The sequence below is a fragment of the Maniola hyperantus genome, chromosome 15 (assembly GCF_902806685.2).
Source record: "Maniola hyperantus chromosome 15, iAphHyp1.2, whole genome shotgun sequence".
In the NCBI taxonomy this organism is placed as follows: Eukaryota; Metazoa; Arthropoda; class Insecta; order Lepidoptera; family Nymphalidae; genus Maniola; species Maniola hyperantus.
Genome location: NC_048550.1, coordinates 3,807,750 through 3,831,972, shown reverse-complemented (window position 1 = coordinate 3,831,972; position 24,223 = coordinate 3,807,750). Strand labels below are relative to the sequence as shown.

Genomic DNA, 24,223 nt, shown 5'->3' with positions numbered 1-24,223 from the left:
TCGGGCTGAAATTTGGCATGCGGTTAGCTATTATGACGTAGACGTCCGCTAAGAAAGAATTCCTGAAAAATCAACCCCTATAGGGGTTAAATTTGGGTTTGAAATTTGTGTAGTCCAAGCTAATGAGACATAATTATAATATGTCAAATTCGACAGGCTCCAAGGAAGCTTTGCATCTTAAAAACTTGCCATGACAGCCAATTTACTGCAAAACAAAGATATAAGATGATAACAAAACACGATCTCAGTTGGCAACCAATTTCGTGAATGTTAAACATTCACATTTCAAGTAAACAGACGACAAACAGCCCATTGTGTTAAATTCTTAATCAGGCGGCCATTTTGGACTTGAATTCAAGTTTTTGTATCTACGGTGATATAAATATACAGTCAATGGTCCTTATTCGCGAGGGATACGTTCTGTTAAAAACTTAAAATGCCGCGAATACGGAATTATTATTTTTATGGGATTAAGTATAGGGGTGTTCTAAGTTTGCAAAATAAAACGAAAAAGTTGATAATAAAAGTGTAATAGGTTGGTATGTACGATTATAATATACATATATTACTCTTTTAAAATGGCATTGAACTTGTATTACTAATAGTTGACCTTTTAGACTTCTTTTTATAAGCAGGTCAATTTTACCTATTATGTATGGAATCATTCAGCCATTCGTTATCCCTTATCGCAGATAGTACTCTTGCTGCGGTTTTAAGATTAAAATACTAAAGATAACTGCGTAAATCTGCCAAAATTGTTAAGAGATGTCAAACACGACGTTTTCCTGTACATAAGTTTCCCGTCCATACTAAATAACAAATTTACCAACGAACAACAGAACAAGACACAAGTTAGTAACACAAGAAAACGGTAAAAAAAAATTCATCCGCAAATCCTGAAAACGCGAATAAAGAAGCCGCGAAAACGGAGCCTCAAGCGACCAAAAAACCGGCCAAGTGCGAGTCAGGCTCGCGCAACGACGGTTCCGTACTACAGACATATTTTTTCGACATTTTGCACGATAATTCAAAAACTACGATGCATAAAAATAAATAAAAATCTGTTTTAAAATGCACAGGTACCTTTGGAAAATGAGGAAAATTGAAAATACTAATTATTAGTATAAACTAATAATTAGTAATTTTTTTTGTATGATGTAACCACAAATGCACAGTTTTCAGATTTCTCACCGAATGTCTGCTATAAGACCTACCTACCTGCCAAATTTCATGATTCTAGGTCAACGGGAAGTACCCTGTAGGTTTCTTGACAGACAGACATACAGACAGACAACAAAGTGATCCTATAAGGGTTCTATTTTTCCTTTTGAGGTACGGAACCCTAAAAAGGGGTAAGTATTAAGGTATGTAATTTTATTTTATCGGCGTTGTCTTCGGCGACTGTTTTCGTACGATAATTTGCTTTGCAAATGGCGGCCGATAAAAACGGGCGAGTTCGTACTGCAGGTTGTGGGAAGCCGGAGTTTAAGAGTTTATTAGTGACCGGTTGAGGCGAGCGCACCTGTCGCCGTGTCACGCAGCTTCTGTACCGCGACTGATAATGCTTGAGGGTTGGGAGTTTCAATTAAACCCTTCAATACGGCATTTGACAACTAGTCAAATCCATAACTTTTTATCAAACGTCAAAACGCGCGCTTCTATGCGAGATTCTATGAAATACTGGAATGTGACGTCACATCATAATGACGTACTTTTTTAGTTTAATTGATAATTTAAAATATTTATTACATTTAAAACTAACAAAGGACGTGGATTTTACTTATTTTGGAAGTTCCTCTATTTAATAATCACTGAGAAATAATTTATTTTTGATACATTTTTGAAATACCTACCCAATCAAGAGTCTCAATACAAAAACTTTGGGCGTGGATTAAACTGACGGTAAAGTCGTGCTTTGTATGGGTATATTGACAGGTTTAGCGAGTGTTTAAGCCACACCTTAGTTTTTGTCCTAACTAATAAGATAGGCTAGCGGTGATAGCCTAGTGGTAAAGACGTTGGATTCTTGTACGGAGGATCCGGGATTCGACCCTGTACCTCTAACTTAATCTAAATTAATTAACACGTCTTGCTTTAACGGTGAAGAAATATCTCGAGGAACCTGCATGCCTGAAAGTTCTCCGTAATGTTTTCAATGGGTGTGTGAAGTCTACTAATCCGCAATTGTCCAGCTTGAAGGACTATTTATGGTTTAATAGAAACCTGTTAAATTAGGTCAGCTAATGATAGAGACTCATAAAAGTAATTTCGAATAACAGAGCTTTGTAATAAAAAATCACCAGCCGAAATTTTTGATTTGTTTACATTTCGATAGAGCTATTAAACAATTTCACGGAATCAGATACTATTTTAGTGACAAAGCAGCCGAAGCGAATCGCAAGATCACAAGTATCAAAACGATTCGTCACCGCGGTCTCGGGTCGCGGGCGCAGCGTCCACCGACCTGTCATCTCTGCGGGAACGTTGACAAAAAGCGCGCCGCCTACGTGACGTCCTGCACACCTCCCCCCGCACTGCCCCCTTGGACATCTTCACGCTCGACCACTTTTTACCGCGCGACATTTGCCCGGAGTTCGATCCGTGTCATCCGACTTATTCCTTTTTTAAATTGCGCCGGTGCTCGATTATTTTTCTTTTTTTTAAATTTTATACTATAGGTACGGCCAGCGGTCGAGCGGTAAAAAGTGATGGCGTATAAAAAAGGCCTATGAATAATTAAAGTGAGATAGCTAGTAGCTATCATGGGAACGGAATTATTTAGCGGTCGCGACAGCTCTCCGGCGCCCGCCGCCCGGTTGCGTTGAAGGACAGGTCAATTTGCTAGAGTCATTTTGCTCCTTTCGCATCCGCTGGTGAGCCTTGCGATATCGGGAATTTATTTTTAAAATAGCCGTCATCTATGCCTTTTATGAGAGTGGCTAAGAATTTTCGTTTACAATTTTATCGATAAAAGAAAAAGACACTTCCCCACTACCTTAGAGGTCAACAAGATTTTTTTTTTCAAATAATTAACTCGCCCCGGCTTTGCACAAAGTAGATAACGCTGTACTAGCTATCTACATATTGGTGAAAACTTGAACGAGATTTGTAAAGCACTTTTTAGATGAAGACGTTAGGCTTAACTTTAAGGGCGGGTTAACTAGGTAGGTACATTTTTACTTTTAAGACTTTAACTATATGTCACACCATCACACAAACACACCACATAATATAAAATAAGTCTTGCACCAATTACAACTGTTTACAAAATTGCTTTACAAAATCATTTGAGCTTTTAAGGTAACCTTGAAAGGGTACGATCGGTACGGACGAGGTTTAGGGGCATATTTAAGTTTAATAGGGGTTACGGAGCCGTAAAATCGTTTCGGGTCTCTAATTCCCGTGCCCCGGGGTCAAGTGACCCAAGTTCGGCTGAGCGCACCGGAATGATATCTGAGGAAATTGTTTAATTGGATATCAAATTGCCTGTTCCAGGAATGATCTTTGGTCCAATTTTTGTTCTTTGTTTCTGTGGAACGAGAGAATGGTTGTTTTGTTGGTGCCTTTCGGTGTTTGTGATGATACGAGAGGTAGGTATTGGTAAGTATATTAGGTACTTCTTTCAATATGAGCTTTGAATGTACAGTATATGTTTCAAAATATGATTTCAGTTTTCTCTTCCTAAAATATTCCAACTACATATTTGAAAGTAGAATTAACAAACGAATTTGGCTTATACAAAAACTTCTTCACTAAAACTTTGTATTTTATTTTATCTTTAATTTTATTTGTTTACAAAAAGATACTTACAAGTTTTATCTGTCGAAGGACTGTCCGTGGCTTCACTAGGCGAAAGTGTAAATCTTTTTTATTTCCTATTGAGAGTTTCGAAAAAACCAGCCTTATTCTTTGTCTCATTATAGGGAACCCCTGCGCAAAATTTTTATTTTCTAGGTCTAATAGTTTGGCTGGCGCGTTGATGAGTTTACGTCTTTTCGTTTGAAGCGAAGGCAGGCTACGTCAAAATAGGAACAGACAGACTGTTATAAAAAAACGCTACATTAACTCGATGAAGGTAAATAAGCATCTAATCCATAAATGACACCCGCCAACTCCCGCCATCTCCCAGTACGATATAAATAATTACCGCCTCAGCAATTCGCAACCCTAACGGCGAGCCATAAGTTAAAATGCAGGCAGGCTGCACTTACGAAGGCCGTATAGTTAGCAGATACGTATCGCCCGTGGCCATGAACCGATGTTTAAATTGCCACAGCAGCCGTATCCCGTGAACAGGTTGCGAGGGAGCAAAAAAGGTTAAAGTATGTTCCCCTGGAGGTCGGCAGGGGCGAGGGAGTGCGCGGGGCGGTGGCGGGGCGCGCGGGGGGTAATGACAGGGGCGGCGGCGCCCGCGGCAGCTACCGCGCAAATTGATGCCTGCGCCCTCGCTAGAACCTTTGCTCCCGGCTAGTGATGCGCCGTGAGATAATTTACGATGTTCTAGGACAGGAATGGCGAACCTTTTAAGGAGAACGTCACAACTCACAGTAGTAGCTATTTTAAGAGAAGTGTCCCTGTTGCGCGCTTCAGCGCATTCCATATAAATGTAGTTTGGTTCTCGTTTGAATATTTACTAATCAAACTCAATGAATTTTATAGATACGTTCTATAAATAAATATATACCTATTCCTATATCAAAAGGTATAGAATAGAAATATTTTTTTATTCATATAAACTTTTACAGGTACCTATAGGTACCTATTTTTGAATTTTGTCGTATCTACTCCTAGCACAAGCCTGACGCTTAGTTGGAGAGGAAAGGGGAATATTAGTCATTTAACATGGCTAATATTCTTTAAAAAAAAAAAAAAAAATTGTAAAATGTATTTACCAGGACTGGTTCGGATCGGAATGCCTTTTCTACCGAGAAGTGAAGTAGTATACCAGATTTCCGTAAAAATGTGTACCTACCTAACTTATTAAAGTTAGTAACTTAAAAACACATTTTTACAGAAATCTTGAAAACTACAGGCACAGATATTTATTTCTACTAAAAGGTATCTACAAAATTTCATTGAGTTTTATTGGTTAATATTTAAATAATATGAAGTAAACTACGTTTGTTTGAACGCATTACGAATAAACTTATCTTAAAGCTTAAAGTATTTCGCAGCGGTCAACGTCATTTCAGTTACCTCTTAGTTATGTCAATAAAGTACGGGTTAATGCTATTTAAAGTTTTATTAACTTAACCACATGTTAAACAAATATTATAGTTACGTTTCGTTTTTAGATGCAATCGTAGGCCAGTATCATGACACGACAATTTAACGGAACAGTACAAAGTAAGAATAAAGCAATATATTATGCTATTTTTATCGATATTAATATAATGTCTATGGTAATGTAATGTCTTACGTCACGGGCGCCGGGATAAATCCCAAGCGTAACGAGGGATTTTAGAATAGGTAACTCCCGAGTGTAGCGAGGGTGTTGCATCTAAAATCCTGAGTGAAGCGCGGGGTTTAGGGGCGCCCAAGACTAAGATAGTAGTACCCCAAGTTCAATACCTACTCTACTTTTAAGACCTCACAAGACAATAAAATCAAAATCTTCGATGCTTAAATAGCTACCTTTCTGTCTTTAGAAGTTTCTGGATGCAAATCGTTTATGTGAGCATTAATGGTTTACGGAGTTAAATTACCTACGGCTGCTATCTTCGTCACTCGACATTTTATTTCAAATTAAATAAATAATTAATTTCAATAAGTAACACGTCCACAATACGTTTCGGAGATAGTTTTGGAGGGAGTTTTCAATAATCTATGAGGCTATGGCGAGTGAGAGGGGCGAACTAAAAATTCCTTGTAATGAACAAAATTTGCTTCGGGTGCGGGATGTTTTAAATTCAAATTACATTACATCCCTTAAGACGTAATGGATTTCAGTACAACGTTACATCCCTTAAGGCGTAATATATTTCAGTACAACATTACAACACGGCTAAATCATAGGAATGTTATGACGTCTTTTACCCTTAGCTAACAGGTCTGTAATAAGGCATTCTAAAGCGAGTAGTGTGAAAAATATAGGTATATTCGGTTCGTGGTTTCGTACACTAAGTAAAAGAAACTACAGTCAGTCAGTCACGATTTCCTTTTAAATAATACTTAGATAATTCAGTGCGTTTGCTATTTCTGGTTAGGTACTAAGCTTCAGGCTTACTACAGCACATGACTCGTTGGTGCGCAGGTGCGCCGCTGTACGATGGTATACTGATAAATCTTAATAAGTAATCAGTTGACCTAGCGTGTGGAATTTTCAACATGGCCGTATGAATATTTATAGAAACAATTTCACATAAATAAGCTATCATTTAATATTATAATTAGGTATATAATTGACATACAAATATTTAATTTACAGTTATATAAGAAGAAAAGAAGCTGTTTTGCATTCTATTGAAAAACATTTGTTAGGGAACCATACCATATTTTTGCAATAAGGAATTTCAAAGACGTCATTTGCCACTATATTAGAGCTAGCGTGCACCACGGTAAATTTCTGTACATTTCTTTTCCGCACAATCTGTGAACTATATAACTACATAGAAGCGCGCGCACTGCGGAATTAATTCCGCACCGGATTTTGATAGATTTGAATTCAAATTTACGGATTCAAAAACGCACTGCACCGTGATGCGCGCTAGCTCTTATGTAACGGCACTGCTCTTAACTAGAAAACTAGATTTAGCACGTAATTAATATGCGTGCAAATAAGAAAACTAATATTTAGAAGCGCTTCTGAGAAAACAATTATTACAACTTAATTATTAGGTACCTACCTATAGACATGGTGTGCCAGAGAAAATAATTGTACCTAACATCAGCCCGTATGCCTACACAAGTCTCTGTAGACAAAAACTAATTACAGTTTACGGCGAGAAAGGTAACAATTAAAGTAATGGTCAGTGACAATCGACATCGATAATTACAAATACGCGTCACTATTAGCCAGCATTATTATAAAGATTGCTATTAACTTTAAAGCACAGCTCGGTCTTATATTTAGAGCTGACGGTTGGCGGCTGCACTCTTTCGATATAATTATATCCAAGATGGTCGCCATGCCTCATATACTTTTTTATTTTTAAAGCCATGAGGTCACGGGACGGCATTAGGGTTACCAAACATGTGTTTTCTAATAGGAAATCACAGAAACAGATTCTGATTTTTGCTTTTTATCTAACACTAGCTTATGCTCGCGACTTCGTCCGCGTGGACTACACAATCTTCAAACCAATATTTCACCCTCTTAGGGGTTGAATTTTCAAAAATCCTTTCTTAGCGGATGCCTACGTCATAAGAGCTGCATGCCAAATGCTGAGTTTTGGCATGCCAAATTTCAGCCCGATCCATCCAGTAGTTTGAGCTGTGCGTTGATAGATCAGTCAGTCAGTGAGTCAGTCAGTCAGTCAGTCACCTTTTCCTTTTATATATTTAGACTAGATGATGCCCGCAACTTCGTCCGCGTGGACCTAGATTAAAAACCTAAAGTTTTTAAAAATCCCGTGGAAACTCTTTGATTTTCCGGGATAAAAATTATACTATCCCCATAACTCTTCTTCTGGGCCGAGTGTTACTCTGTGCTCGTACAATTTAAAATCCATACTATCCATACTAATATTATAAATACAAAAGTGAGTTTGTCTGTCTGTCCGACAACCGATTTTGATTAAATTTGGTACAGACATAGCTTGCATTCCGGAAAAGGACATAGGCTACTTCATAATGGAAATCAGTCACGAAAGTTAAAACCCTAAATCCCAATAATGATGTTTGGGAAAATAAAAAGACAATGGTAACCCTAGCATGGGAGCTTGGGAGCATGTTTTTTTTGAACCACCGTTGTTTTGTGATTTTGCCGCCACTTTCTAACTCTTACTCGCGGGCTCCATTATATCGGGCGTCGATCGGTGTGCTACTGATTAAAGGGGATAAGCTATTAACGTGAATTACCCATTACACACGAAGCACTTGTTTCTTGAATGTGCCGAGTCATACTTGTATGATGAAAAAAAAAGCAGAGCATGGTGGTAAATTAATGTTATAGGAGAGGTACATGGAACTTTCGCAAAATAGTCACTTTAGGGCCTGAAAAAAAAGCGGTGATAGCCTAATAGTTAAGATATCAGCCCCCTATTTGGGAAGGGGGGGGGGGGGGTTATGCCTCGCACTTTTGTACTATTTGTTACGGATCCGTACCTCAAAAAAAGGAACCCTTATAGGATCAATTCGTTGTCCGTCTGTCGTGTCTGCCAAAGAAACCTACATATATGGTATTTTCCGTTGACCTAGAATTATGAAATTTGGCAGATAGGTAGGTCTTATAGTACAAGTAAAGGGATAAATCCGAAAACCGTGAATTCGTGGTTACATCACAAAAAATGTGTTCATGAACAAATAATTAGTGTTTTCAATTTTCAAAGTAAGATAACTATACTTTGTGGGGTATCATAATATGGAAGGATTTTAATTGTACATTTTAAAACAGAATTTAATATTGAGTTTTATGCATAATAGTTTTTAATTTATTATGCAAAATGACGAAAAAAAATACTCGAACACGAAACCCGCGGTGCGCGAGTCTGACTCGCACTTGCCCTGTTTTTTTAGCTTGCGTTCGCAATTTCCTTCTGCTGCTTCTACGAATGTATGCTAATGAAGTTATAACTCTTTCTATATTTTGGTATCTACATCTACTGCTAATACTATTGTAAAGAGGATTTGCTTGTTTGTTTGTAATAATTGATAAACTCTGAAACTATACTAAACCGATTTTAATAATTCTTTAACCATTAAAAAGCTACTTACACAAATTATATTGGATATTCAATTCAATATAGGTAGTAATATCAATATTCTTCTATTTAGAGGTTAAAAAAACATAGCTTCAATTTTACTCCCAATTAGCTCTGACAAAATATGGGAAAGACGAACGGATGTGACGAAACCATAACATATTTTTATTACAATACGGAACCCCAAAATACACGTTAATGGCTAGTAGCATTGAACACTACCTAATCTTATGTTTTCTATTGTCAATAAATATTATTGACTTATGCGAGTAATAAATTGTAATACAAGGAATAAATACATAGCTCGATTGACAGTAATAAAATTGTAATCTTATTTGTTAAGCAGTACCTACCTATCTAAAATAACAAACACTGGACTGAGATAAACTCGATTACAAGATCGATCACTATCGAATAAACATTCAATTTATTTCACGTCTGCATTCTCGATCTACTATTTGATTACGTTCGATTTTTTTTTGTTTAAAAATATATAATAGACTTCTACCATAAGCTTCTAAGCACAGTTATTGTGTCCAGACGTATAATACCTTAACCTTACCTATTCTATTTAAAATAGAAAGCTTATCACAGGAATTGAGAAGCCACAAAAAGCTTGTACGTAATTGGAAAATGCTCTAACGCCGGTCAGTGGGTGTGGCGTCCGCTCCCCGCGGTGTTTGGAGACAGACTAAGGGAAAATTGGCGCGAATAAAAGAGATGTAGCCATGCGCGCGCGCAGGTGGGCGTGGCCTACACGTCCGAGCAGGCCCGAAAGCACCCGATTACACGACTCGAGTACGCCCAGCTGTGCGCGCGTTGATGTTGTTTGATTTGATCTCAGCTTTTCTTAGTATCTTTTGAAACATCAGTAGGTAGGTATAATGGATCATATTTTTATTATGGCTGAGCGACAATAGATAGGCGCTAAGCGTCTTCTACTACCATAAAATTAAGAATTTAAAGTACCTACCTGGCCTAAAAAAAGATTTAGGTACCTAAAAGGTAAAGCGACAAAAATAATTATTTTTTAATACGTAGCTTTATAAATTTTGATCATAACTACCTATCATTTCATACCTATACCTATTTTCAGTTCATAGTACCTATGAACTGAAAATTCACGAAAATTGGCTACACTAAAAAGTTGGTTTTTTTCATGTTTTCATAATTTGACGTTTAGTTGATTATATCTAGTTTTAAATGATAGAGAAACATATCTAAATAGGGCACTATAAAAAGTACATCCAGATAGGTATAGGTAGACGTAAGGCTTCTGGAAGTAGGTACCTACGTAGACGTCATCAAACAAAGACCTAAAATTAACAAATATATTACTACCACTAGGGTCCTAATTAAAAACTATTTCAATGACAGAGCTGAAATATGAATATGACACTTTAAAATGTACCTTCAGAAATAAAGCTTTCGTAGTTATGTACCTACCTATACTACAGTATGCGGCCAAAAGTGATGAACATCGATCTTTAGAAGGAGATAGCAGATTTGTAGAGCACTGTCTCGGTCGCTGAGACCGACAAAACGTCAACGCTCTACAAACCTGAAATATTATTCTAAAGGCCGATGTTCATTACTTTCGGTCGCGTACTGTACCTTACCTACCTAGATAACTTCAACGAGGAACTTTCTTGTAACTTTTGTACTAATAATAAGTAGATAGAGTTGCTTATTTATTCAGATTGGTTTGCTCGTAATTGATTTATCCGGATAGGAATTAACCGGCGGGTCAGCGGGCGCGGTTTAATGTCTACAATTAATTGCTTCGGTTAGGTACGTTAGAGATAGGTTAGTTTGTTCATGGCGCAAGGTCGTAATGGGCAATCTATAAAATGTGTTTTAGAATTAACCATTTATATACTCAAACGTTAACGGTGCAATGCGACTTAATAACTTCTTGTTGTGTGCTTGAGAATAGATATTGCAAACTAAGATTGTGTAGGGAGGGACCTCCCTCACTCCTTGCTATATCGGTGAAGGAATACAACCCGGAATGCCTAGGAGTTTTTTTTTAAAGAATATTAGCCATGTGAAATGACAAATATTCCCCTTTCTTCTCCAACTAAGCTTGTGCAAGTAGGTTCGACAATAGTGCAACGGGCGGGGTTTGAACCGTCGACCTTTCGGTTTTCAGTCCACTCCTTTACCCGTTGAGCTATTGAGGCTCGAACTCATAATTCTACATAATACGCATAAATCTACATAATTCTACAATGTTCTCAAAGGTGTGTGAAGTCTGCCAATTTGCATCACGGTATTTGACTACGTCAAAAATAAATTATTTCCCAGTGATTTTTAAATAGAGGGTCTTCCAAAATACGTAAAATCCACGTCTTTTGTTAGTTTTAAGTGTAATAACCATTAGAAATTATCGATTAAACTAAGAAAGCACGTTAAACTATTGTGACGTTATATACCGATATTTCATAGAAGCTCGCATACAGTGCGACAAGGCTATCTTGGCGCGTGGCGAAAATCGGAACTAACGTTGCCGTCAAGTGTCCCCTTTGTTCTTGTTTGAATATGCTAAGCCTTTGTTCTCCAACAGCGCGCCCCTGTCAATGTCATTGAAGTGCCAAGAGAGCCTTGTCGCACTGTACTAAGCGCATCTAAGCGCGTGTTTTGACGTTGATAAAAAGATAGGTACTGATTTGACTAGTTTAATTATTAAAAAAAGGTAAATATTTACTAAGTGAAATAAAATCACAGAGCAAAGAACGATCTATTCGTGCTACACCTCGAACGAGTAAATGTAACAAAGTGCGATTGGTAGCGCAAAGCCGGCGGAGGGAAGAAATATGGCAAAGTTGAGGCACGATAATGATCGCTCGTGCGGCGCGATAGCCAGTGTATACGCGCACGCGACCGCTGCTACTTCACTAGTGATGTGACTATATCGTATATCGATAGATACATTCGATAAATACAATGTATGTACAATATAATACAATGATACAACATCACTCACAATCTCGTTCAATTGCAACGAAACTTAAAAATTTGGAAATATGACTGGAATTCACAATAAAATAATAATAAAAAATAATTTTTTATTCAATTAAACTTTCACAAGTACCTACATACTTTTGGATGAAATGTAGGTATCTACCACTGGTTTCGAATGCCTTTCTACCTTACATAATTAGGCATAGATACCTACCTATAAAAGCCCGAACTGCGCAAATCCTAGTTCTATTACTAACTGTTAATTCACAGTTAAACACTGTTAATGTAAAAATCTTATGAGGTACAAGATAAAACAAAGATGAGGACATCTTCTAGGTAAACGCGTCCCATCTTAGGCCACATCATCACTTACCATCAGGTGTGATTGTGGTCAAGCGTATCCCTATGAATTAAAAAAAAAAGTATAGGCAGCGCGCTCGCTCATCACATCACTACGAGCTAAGTTACAAGTGGCACGAGCCTCGATAATATCTGTGCAGTTGATGATACGTACATAAATTCCCGTTTATACTAGTTTCTAAACTGTGCTGCTACAAATGTAGGCGCTACAATAATTTTATCGATATTGAGCTTTCCGTTTTGTAGATAATCGATATTTCTCTTTGAATCCCTAAAGGTCAAAGGAACAGGTTTATAAATTATTATCTTGCAGATACCCGTGACTTTGTAATATACAGTTTATTTCATTTCAGTGTTCTGATCTATCTATACATAACCTACCTATGTAATCTAATCCGAGTAGTTAAGATGTAGTCACTAGTCAGGTTTAAAATTAACATTCATTTATGTTTATAAAGTTGTATTCCCACCTACTTACCTGCATCTTCTTTTTGCTTTGTTATAGGTAGGACTTATATATTACTTCGTAAGGACAGGGCCATTGAACAAGCAAAATGGCACCGACTCAATGGTCCTAAAATGTTTATTTAGCACCAATGCAACCTCAGTGACGTCTGGATTTCAAACGGGTCGTTCATTAGTATCTAAGAGGTGGCGCTGATTTAGTTGGTTCCAAAAACGTGAAAAATTTGGTAGCTTGGGCATATCTTGTCATTTATATCGATGAGGTAGGTAGATATAGGGGTTTCAAAGAGGTAGGTTTAGTAAACCAAAAATAGAGCAAACTTGATTTTATTGACTAACATAAGTGTCTAATTTTATTAATTGAACTAGCTGACTCGCCCCGGCTTCGCTCGGGTGGAATTTAGAAAATCGGCGTGGGGGTAGAATTTTGAAAAATCTTGAAACAGGTAGATACCATACCTACCTACGTATTATTTCTTTTGTAACCGAAAACCCAAATATCAATTTTCATGGGAAACAACTTGAAAAATGACAGACTTTCATACAAATTTTCATCCCCCATTTAACACCCTTGAGAGTAGAATTTTCAAAAATCGTGAAACGTGTATTTGTTATTCTTAACCGATAGCCTAAATACCAATTTTCATCGATGAAACTTTAAAAATGACAGACTTTCATATAAACTTCCAGACCCTATTTTACCCGGTGGAATTTGGAAAAATCCTTTCTTAGTGGATACCTACTCTTTACAAAGAACAGACCCTCCAAATTTCATGTCATTAGGACCAGCGGTTTAGGCTGTGCGTTGATATATAAGTAAGTCAGTCAGTCAGTCAGTCAGGACTTTGAATTTTATACATTACTAGATGATACCCGCAACTTCGTCCACGTGGAATTAGATTTTTTAAAATCCCGTGGGAACTCTTTGATTTTCCGGGATAAAAAATAGCCTATGTCCTTCCCCGGTATGCATGCAAGCTGTCTCTTTACAAAATTTCGTCTAAATCGGTTAAACGGATGGGCCGTGAAAGGCTAGCAGACAGACAGACAGACGGACATACAGACAGACAAACAGACAGACAGACAGACACACTTTTGCATTAATTATAATATTAGTATGGATAGATTTGCGTATTCTATAAGCTAACTCAGCTAACTTGAAACACAGCTTAGCAATTATAGTACTCGCCCTATAAGTACAGGGCCCCGTGTCGCGACAAGGTATCTCGTGCGTTCGTTTGTTCGTTTGTTCCCTCGTACTCACTGAATATGCATGAGTCGCGGAGTTATCGCGGCTCTTGTCTTACGCTGTATCAGTTCGGTTACATTGTGTTATGACATCGGGTTTATTTGTCTTTGCATTCGGTTTAACTTCTAAACACGAATATGTACCTACTTATGCTGTAATTATTATCGCATTGTAAGGTTGAGGAATACATTAACGTTGAATTTAATTTTCATTCATTTATGGATGAACGATAATACCCAACGCGTGGTATTATAGTTCGTTTTTCCTTATAGTTTGCTTAAAAGATAAAAAACCGCCAGACTCGCGCACTAAGGGTTCCGTACTACAATCGTATTTTATTGACATTTTTCACAATAAATCAAAAACTATAACGCCTATAAATAAATAAAAATCTGTTTTGGAATATACAAGTGAAGTTCTTTCATATGATACCCCATAGTAACCTTAGTTTGAAAGTTGAAAATTAGCAATATTTGTTCATGAACACATTTTAATTTTTTTATTGTGATGTAACCACAAATTCACGGTTTTTAGATTTTTCCCCTCATGTCTGCTGTAAGACCTGCCTTCCTGCCAAATTTCATGATTCTAGGTCAAGGAAGTACCCTATAGGTTTCTTAACAGACAGACAGACAGACAGACACCAAAGTGATCCTATAAGGGTTCCGTTTTTCCTTTTGAGGTACGGAACCCTAACAACTCCTCTCAGCGAAAGCGTAAGCAACGCGATTTGCCCGGCGCTTTAGACCTTCTGGAGTTAGGTTTTTCACTAGTATCATGATTTCATTGTCGGTTCACGTCGTATGGGCCGCATTTTAGAGTAAGGCCTTTGTTCAAACTACAATAAAACGCATGCGCATCGTTACCTACATGTTCTGCTATCCTAGTACTACGCATAAGATCCAAGAGAAAACTGTTTACTAAATCGCTATCAGTGTTACCTACCCCGTTAATGTATAACATTCGCTCGCTAATGGGAATATCGGGTCTCTGTGGTAGAACACTAGCTTACAAGTAACCAGCCGGGCCTATAAACTAAGCCTTAGCGTAAAGGTCTGGAGAGACAAAACGCGCGAAGGGAAAATGTCACACTGAGTGCGTGTTCGATCTGTAAAATAATAATGACACTCACTTTTATGAATACAACTGAACACAAAATAGAATAGAGGTACCTAGGTAATATTGATAACAAGCTAAGAACAATTTGGCGGCGTTATGTAGGTATTGCCACTGTATAGCGATCTCTTCCACGCGACCCAAGTCTTAAAAGGAGATAATTACAAATGGAAGGTAGGTGCTGGAGTGTAAACATACACATGATAAAAAGTATGGGCGTTACACCATCGTCAAATACAATAATATAAACATTTTATTCGCGAAAATAACATAGATGCCTATTAAACACGCTTGGCCGTGTTCTGAACGACTTCATATTTCAGTCCCTTGTATTGCAATTTGTAGGAACCGCGTTTCGACACGTTGCATCTACGCTTTGCTACCGTTACGCGTTGCATCTGCCCAGGTCTTTATAAGCTGCGTTAGACATAGACTACCTAGTACCAGAAAGTTGCGTATGTGCGTAAAAGGTAAATTAGGTACTTGGTTACTGTGTCCCTAGCTGATCTCGTTTGAGATTGCTTGAGATTTTGTCTTTGTTCTAGGCAGGTATATTGCATTAGATTTGAATCGATCTAATGTATAGTTAGATGGGTAAATTATGAACAAGAGTAAGTAAATAGGAAATACATCTATAATAAGTTTTGGGTTTCGATAACGAAGGTTTTAGGAGAAAAGATGTCCAAGGTCCTGTAAAACAGTTTAATTATTATATTTTATTGGCAATATAGTGTAGTACGTGACAGGTCGAGATGGCAATTAGGCTGTGGACGCCCCCCACACCCGCACAGCCCTCGCGCTAGCCCGCACCGGGTAAGCGTCCCCACGACGATTGAAATCTCGATCTGTCGCATACTATATCTATTTTTGACACGACCCGGAATCGATCCGAGGACCTCGTCATCTGCAGTCAAACATGTTAAGCACTAGATCAATGAGGCAGATGTTTAATGTAGGTATAAGTATATCGGTACCTACCTATTATTCTCGATAACAAAATATCGCCCTTATCATTATGGTCCCCGCAGTGGTATCCGGGTTCCGTATAAGGGTCTCTATTCTGCCACCGAGCCACTTATCGCTGGAAAGCGGTCGCTAATAACCTAGCTTATAATGCAATCTGTACTTACTACCTACGGCTAATTTATCGTCTTACTTACCGTGCTCTTAATAAAGATAAAGAGTTTATCATTGATATACAAAAGCATAGAGCAAGTACCATTATTTTGTTTATACAAAACCTAAAGTGTACTGCTTAAAATGTTAGTGCTGCTTATATGCACTTTGGCTGCGCTCAACGCGCTGCTGAAGGAGTCCCCTCGCTGTGACATATTTGCTGACAAATGGGCTGACCTCATGGGTCAGACCTTGCACTTTTGTGAAAATTTATAATTTTGCTTTTTTTTAAATTTATAATTTTAACAATTTTTGTAAGTATGTTTATATTCGTTTGTGATGGAAGCCAGAGCCTAAAGTAAACGCACCTTGATTAAAAAGACTATTGTCTTTTGTAGATCTGTCAATGTCAATGTAGTGTGTCAAAAGCCCAGAAGCTGACAGAGGCACTATACAGACTTATGCCTACAAAAGGAGGGCCTAGAGCGAGCAAGAGGAGGGTGTTGGCATCAGTGGCCCACTCCATTATTCTTTACGGGGCACCAATATTCAGTGAAGCTATGAAGGTGGAACTGTATAGAAAGAAATTAGAAGGAGTCCAAAGGCGACTTGCTATAGGTATTTGTGGAGCATATCGAACAGTTTCCACTGAAGCCGTGCTAGTGATAGCCGGGCTTGTGCCTATTGCAAAACTGGTAAAAGAACGTGCTAAGCTGTTCGATAGCAAGGAGAAAACACTTTTAGAAGTGCGAGAAGATACCTTGAAGGAGTGGGTAAAGGAATGGTCGGGAGCAGGCAAAGGGACCTGGACCAGAGAACTCATTACCGACTTGAAAAAATGGCACACGAGGAAGCATGGGGAAGTAGACCGCTGGCTGACACAAGCACTCAGCGGCCACGGGGTGTTCAACACCTACCTCTTCGCAATAGGGAAAGCGCCTACTGAAAATTGCTACTTTTGCGGAGAGGAAGACACCCCGAGACACGCGATTTTTGAGTGTCCCGCGTGCGCGGATCTTAGAGAAGCAGCACAGGGAGCAAGCGACAGTGTCAACGCCCAAAATCTGGTAGCCCGTATGGTGTCAAGCGAAAATGAGTGGCACAGATACGGTCAGATGCTGAGAGCCATAATGTTGAGAAGGGAGGATAGAGAAAAACAAGAAAAAAAGGAGAGAGAGCAACCAGAGGGTCAGCACGAAGTAATGTTACACGGTTCCGTGCTGATCTCGCAGAGGGGGAGGTCTTTTTAGTCCGTGCGAGTCGGACACACCCTGTCGATAGACAGAAGTCCATTAGGGATTTTTCCTCCTCCTAGAGAAAAAAAAAAAAAAAAAAAAAAAAAAAAAAAAAAAAAAAAAAAAAAAAAAGTGTGTCAAAAATGTCATCTTGAAAATTGTATATTAATAGTGAATACACTCCAAGTTTATTTTTTAATCAAAAGTCTCTTATTTACTAAATCATAAAAATAATAAGTAAATTTAATTCCTACATGGTAGCAGAGCGTATATATATTTTATTTTCAGCACGAAGTGTAAAGATTTCAAAGATTCATAAAGATAAAAATTTTTGCCAACGTGATTTTGTACACGGCACAAAGTAATTATTTTTCGAAATGTCGTTGATAAGTAATAACTCATTTAGCATTGAGAAATTAAGCGGCAGAGATAATTATTCGACATGGAAGTTCGCTGTACAAACTTACTTGGAACATGAAGAACTCTGGGAGTGTATCACGGGCAAGCAAGTGGACCCATTAAAGGATAAAAAGGCAAGATCAAAAATAATTTTGCTCGTCGACCCCATAAACTACGTGCACATCGAAGAATGCACGTCCGCTAAGCAGGTATGGGACAATTTATCTAAAGCTTTTAGTGATTCCGGCCTAACGAGAAAAGTTGGATTGTTAAAAACACTTATAACTACTACATTGGATAATAGTAACAGCATCGAAGATTATGTCAATAAAATAATGTCGACTGCGCATAAGCTGCGTAGCATTAATTTCAAAATCGATGATGAATGGCTAGGCACACTTCTATTAGCGGGCCTACCCGACACGTATAAGCCTATGCTCATGGCCTTAGAAAGCTCAGGCATTACTATCTCCGCTGATGCTGTTAAAACAAAAATTTTGCAAGATGTAAAACCATCATCATCTGCAGCATTTTATATCTCTAAATCTCAGAATATTAAGAACAATAGTAGTAATAAAGGCAAATCCAAGGGTCCACGTTGCTATAATTGCAATAAATTTGGCCATATTAGTAAATTTTGTAGAAATAAGGACAGAAAATCTGAAAATAAGAGTAATAACAGTGGTTTTGTAGCTGCATTTTCAGCCGTTTCAGTCAACGATGAACATAGTTGGTACATAGACTCCGGAGCATCTGTACACATGACCAAACATAAGGAATGGCTATCAGATGTATGTTTGCCGAGTCAATCTCATGTACGTATAGCAGATGACAAGGTGCTCAAAGTCGAATTGTGTGGAAGTACCACTATAACCATCCCGGGAACTAATGGTTCATCCAACAAGATTAAGGTAAATAATGTATTTTATGTACCTGATTTAGCAACCAATTTATTATCAGTGAGCAAAATAATTGAAAATGGTTGTAAAATTGAGTTTTCTAATAATGGCTGCCGGATTTTGAACGACAAAGAAGTAATTGTTGCAACAGCCAATTGTTTTAATGGGACTTATAAACTCAACACAAGTGAATCTAGAGGTTTTTCTGCTGTCACAGATAATTCTAATTTTCTTTGGCATCAAAGATTGGCTCATTTGAATTTTAATGACTTGTACAAATTACAAGACTGTGCACTTGGTATTAACTTGACAAAGCAGAAAGAAGATGTATTATGTACACCGTGCCTTCAAGGCAAGCAAACCAGGCAACCTTTCAAGCATGTTGGTTCCCGAGCAAATGATTTGCTAGAACTGATCCATTCTGACATTTGCGGTCCGATGGAGACACTGTCGCTAGGAGGTGCCAGGTACTTTATAACTTTTGTCGATGATTATTCAGGTAAAGTGTTTGTTTATACTTTAGCCAACAAAAGCGAAGCCTTAGAAAAGTTTCAAGAATTTAAAAGCAGTGTTGAAAATGAATTAAATAAATCTATTAAGATACTCCGGTCCGATAATGGCAGGGAATATGTCAATCGTTCATTTGAAAAATTTCTGAAGGACTCTGGTATTACTCATCAAACTAGTAATCCGTATACACCAGAGCAAAATGGGAGAGCAGAACGAATGAATAGAACACTAATAGAAAGGGCTAAATGTATGTTGTTTAACGCATGTTTACAGAAGGAGTACTGGGCAGAAGCAATCTTAACTGCAACATACATAACAAATCGCTCTCCGTCTCGTGCACTTGCAGGCATAACTCCCTATGAAAAATGGACAGGATTTAAGCCAGATATTAGCCACTTACGGGTCTTTGGTTGCAAGGCAATGGTACATATACCGAAGGAGCGCAGGTTGAAATGGGATTCAAAATCCAGTGAAATGATCTTTGTCGGCTACAGCAATACAACTAAAGGTTACAGGTTATATAATCCTAAAGCTAAGCGTGTGATAATGAGTAGAGATGTTGTGTTTATTGAAAGCTCCGCTAAGGTATCTGAGAGTGTAAAACCTATTGAAAAGAATTATAATAAGGTTGATATCATACTTACATCTGAATCTCCAAACTTACCGTCCACTTCAACTGCCTCAGAAGCTGCAGAACCCAACTTATCCACTAGCTATGATGACTCCAAAGATGATGAGTACAACCCTGACTTTACTGACTGTACGTCTGATAGTAGCATATCACCCATCACACCCAGGACATCCATGAGTCATGTAACAGTCCGGACTCGCAAGCAAAAGCAGAATGATGACAGCCCCTTATCACTTATGTGTTTTAATAATGAAATGGCTATGTTTTAGATAGTGACCCACAAAGTACTGAAGAAGCTTTGCAGAGCGACCAGGCTCCACAATGGAAGAATGCCATGGACGTTGAATATGAATCTTTAATAAAGAATAATACATGGGTACTTGTGGACCTTCCAGTGGGAAAGAAAGCCATACCATGTAAGTGGATTTTTAAAACTAAAACTAATGAAAATGGGGAAATAACAAGATATAAAGCAAGGCTTGTTATAAAAGGCTATAAACAGAGGAAAAACATAGACTATCAAGAAGTATTTGCTCCAGTTATTCGCTATTCCTCCCTCCGATATTTAATGAGCCTGGCTGTTAAATATGAGCTAAAAATTCATCAAATGGATGCTGTTACAGCCTTTTTGCAAGGCGATGTAGAAGAGGAAATTTATATGTGTCAGCCACCTCTGTATGAACAAGAAGGTAACAAAGTATGTCATTTAATTAAATCAATTTATGGACTCAAGCAAGCCAGCAGGCAATGGAACAAAAAATTGAATAATGTGTTGATTGATATTGGACTTTTAAGAAGCAAAGTGGATCCTTGCATTTATTATTTGGTAAAAAGAGATAATGATATATTTTACATAGCAGTGTATGTAGATGACCTGCTATGTTTTTATAATTGTGAAGAAACTCTACATTTTATAAGAAATAAATTAACTGAAACGTTCAGCATGAAGGATATAGGTGAGGCTAAACATTGCATTGGTTTAAGGATTCATAGAGATAAACAAAAATTACAATTAGATCAGTCCTTATACATTGAAAGAATGTTACAAAGATTTGGCATGTCGGACTGCAAACCAGTGAATACCCCATGTGATACAAGCTCAAAATTGATACCTGCAAAGGATGACAGTGAAATACTCACTAATATACCTTATCATGAAGCAGTGGGGTGCTTATTGTATTTATCTCAAGGTACAAGACCAGATATAAGTTATGCTGTGAACACACTGAGTCGTTTCAATAATAAGCCTACTAAAGAACACTGGATAGCACTTAAAAGAGTGATGCGATATTTGAAAGGCTCTATAAACATGAAGTTAAATTACATTAAATCAAATGAAGATTATATCACTGGGTACTGTGATGCAGACTGGGCATCGAACCCAGAAGACAGAAGATCTTGTACCGGCTATGTCTTCTTATTTCAGGGTTCAGCGGTTACTTGGAACTCAAAAAGACAACTAACCGTTGCATTGTCATCGACAGAGGCTGAATACATGTCATTGACCTCAGCCATTCAAGAGGGCCTATGGCTCAAACAGTTGGATGCTGAATTGCGGTCCTTCATAGCAATTCAACCTCTTATAGTTTATTGTGATAATCAAAGCACCATTAGACTTTCAGGTAATGACGTTTATCACTCCAGGAGCAAGCATATTGATGTGAGGTACCACTTCATAAGGGAAAAGGTGTCCAGTGGCGAGGTTACCATCAACTACAAGGGCACTGATGCAATGGTCGCTGATGTACTAACCAAAGGGCTGCCTCTTGCCAAGCATACCTTCTGCTCCTCGGCTATGGGTGTGCGTTCAGGACAGGATGATGGAAGCCAGAGCCTAAAGTAAACGCACCTTGATTAAAAAGACTATTGTCTTTTGTAGATCTGTCAATGTCAATGTAGTGTGTCAAAAATGTCATCTTGAAAATTGTATATTAATAGTGAATACACTCCAAGTTTATTTTTTAATCAAAAGTCTCTTATTTACTAAATCATAAAAATAATAAGTAAATTTAATTCCTACAGTTTGTACTCGTAGTTTAATTAGTGTAGCTTTATGGCCGTTCTAATTAAATAATAAATAAATAATAAATAAATATGTAAAATGCACTGATTAAAATAATGTACCTACCTAATCAAAAATATATATATGTTATAAAGAAGCACAGTAAAATAAGTGCTGACATTGAACATTAGACCTTATTGACGATTCTAAGCAGAATATGGTGTTAATTGGGTATTTGACTACATCAAAAATAAATTATTTCCCATTGATTATTAAATAGAGATTCTTCCAAAATCCGCAAAATCAAAGTCCTTTGTTAGTTTTAAGTGTAATAACCATTTTAAATTATCGATTAAACTAAAAAAGTACGTGATTATGATGTGACGTCATATTTCAGTATTTCATAGGTGCGCGTTTTGACGTTTGATAAAAAGTTATTGATTCGACTAGTTGTCAAATACCGTATTGCAACTGAAATGCAGATCTGTGTGTCCGAGAGCACACAACAGAATTACTATTAAACGGTCTCCTTTTAAGAAAAGTGTTTCGGTTCTTGAGATAAAAGGCCTATTTTCAGGACGCTTAAGACTCATGATGGATGCGCTTCACGGTTTAAAAAATATGAGGTGCGTGAAAAAAAACTGCTTTAGAAATATAAGACTATGTAAAGCTGTAACGATGAACCTATTTACCGCTTTATAGAAGCCTAATACTAAATAGTGTAGATAGGCACCTCCTGAACATGGAATAAGATAGTCGAAAAAAAAATATACCGGTATACCGGTATTTTGAAATCATTATTAGGTTTCTTGACAGATTTTGAAAAAAATACTATTTTACAAATAATGCACGCAAAGTTTTTAGCAAATGGCATGGTATGGAATCCTATATGTGACTAACCAGTTTTTTTAGTTGCGTATCCATGGTCCACTATGTAGGTATCTATGCCTGTTCTGCGTATATCAGTGATCGGGGGCTAATTCACCGCCATACTTACCTTGCTCTTAATAAAGATAAGGCCCTTTATCTAAATTCGCGTATAAATTCCGCGATAGTGTTGCTGCTCACCGCCCGCTCCGCGGCACTATTGTTCTAGCTTTCATCTGATAGCTTTCGTGCTCATTTCGATAAGACTATGCTGACAAATGGCCCTATGCCTCGTTTATGATATTACTAGAATCGAGATAATGATCTTCACCCACAGGATTTGGGTTTTGGAAACCCTTTGATTTTCCTAAAAAATGATAAACGCGACAGCCCTGCCCAAAACACGAACTAAAAAGTAAAATTTTTCACATTTAAAATGGCGCCATACAGGCACCATATTGAATTAAAAAAATATATAGCCAGTGCAATTCGAGATGATGTAATTGGATTCTAATGACGCCGATCCTCTGAACTGCTTTCTTTTGCGTCCCATTACGCTCCAATATGGATCCATATGGATCCGAGACATGGTCGCTAACTATGGGCCTCATAAGAAAGCTCAAAGTCACTCAGTGGGCGATGGAGAGAGCTATGCTTGGAGTTTCTCTACGTGATCAAATCAGAAATGAGGAGATCCTTAGGAGAACTAGAGTAACCGACATAGCTCAACGGGTTGCGAAGCTGAAGTGGCAATGGGCAGGGCACATAGTTCGTACAACCGATAGACGTTGGGGTCCCAAGGTGCTGGAATGGCGACCTCGCACCGGAAGACGCAGCGTTGGAAGACCCCCCACTAGGTGGACGGACGACATCAGACGAGTCGCAGGGAAGTCCCTACAAGAGACCTATATCCAGAAGTGGACGTATATTGGTTGATGATGATGATGATGACGCTTCAAAAACGCTAGTATGCAACTGCTATTGGACTGGACTTTAAATAATTATTTACGCCATAATGAACCCTATTGTTAAGGACATAAGGAGCTTAGTTTCGGTAGGTGCAGTGATGCTATCGCGACATTGGACTCATTGTGGTGTCGCCGTCAGTAAATGAGGTGTAGCCGCCCGGTTTGATTGTGGAGCGCTGATAATTGTATCGTTTTACAATTTCAAATTACGGTGAAGGTAGATCTTAGATGCCGGGTCAAAGGCTCCAGTTAAAACGAACTTTTAAAGCAAACACGAGAAAGTAAATAGTTATTAACTGTTTAACTTTCCCCCCGTAAAGTACGATGTCTACGACCGGATCCGTAGCAAGGCTGCACATAATAATGATTTAGCTAACTCTCGGACGTCGTTTTATAGTTGCCTTAACTCACTATATTTAAACTAACGCTCTAGTCCACAGACCACAACCTATATATGCCTAATAGCCGGACACCCTCAAGCTTAGGCAGTTATTTAGTATAAAAGTCGGCCCACGCCCGTTCGGTACCCTCATTCCGCACATTGTCTTGATTACGTGACTTTTGAGTCCACCAATCACAAC

The 24,223-nt window shown here is 38.0% G+C and overlaps 1 protein-coding gene across 5 annotated transcripts in view; it reads right to left on the bottom strand.

The window, feature by feature from the left end:
• LOC117989006 (uncharacterized) overlaps positions 1-24,223 on the bottom strand; it is a 313,773-nt gene that overhangs the window by 4,966 nt on the left and 284,584 nt on the right. The window lies entirely within an intron of this gene.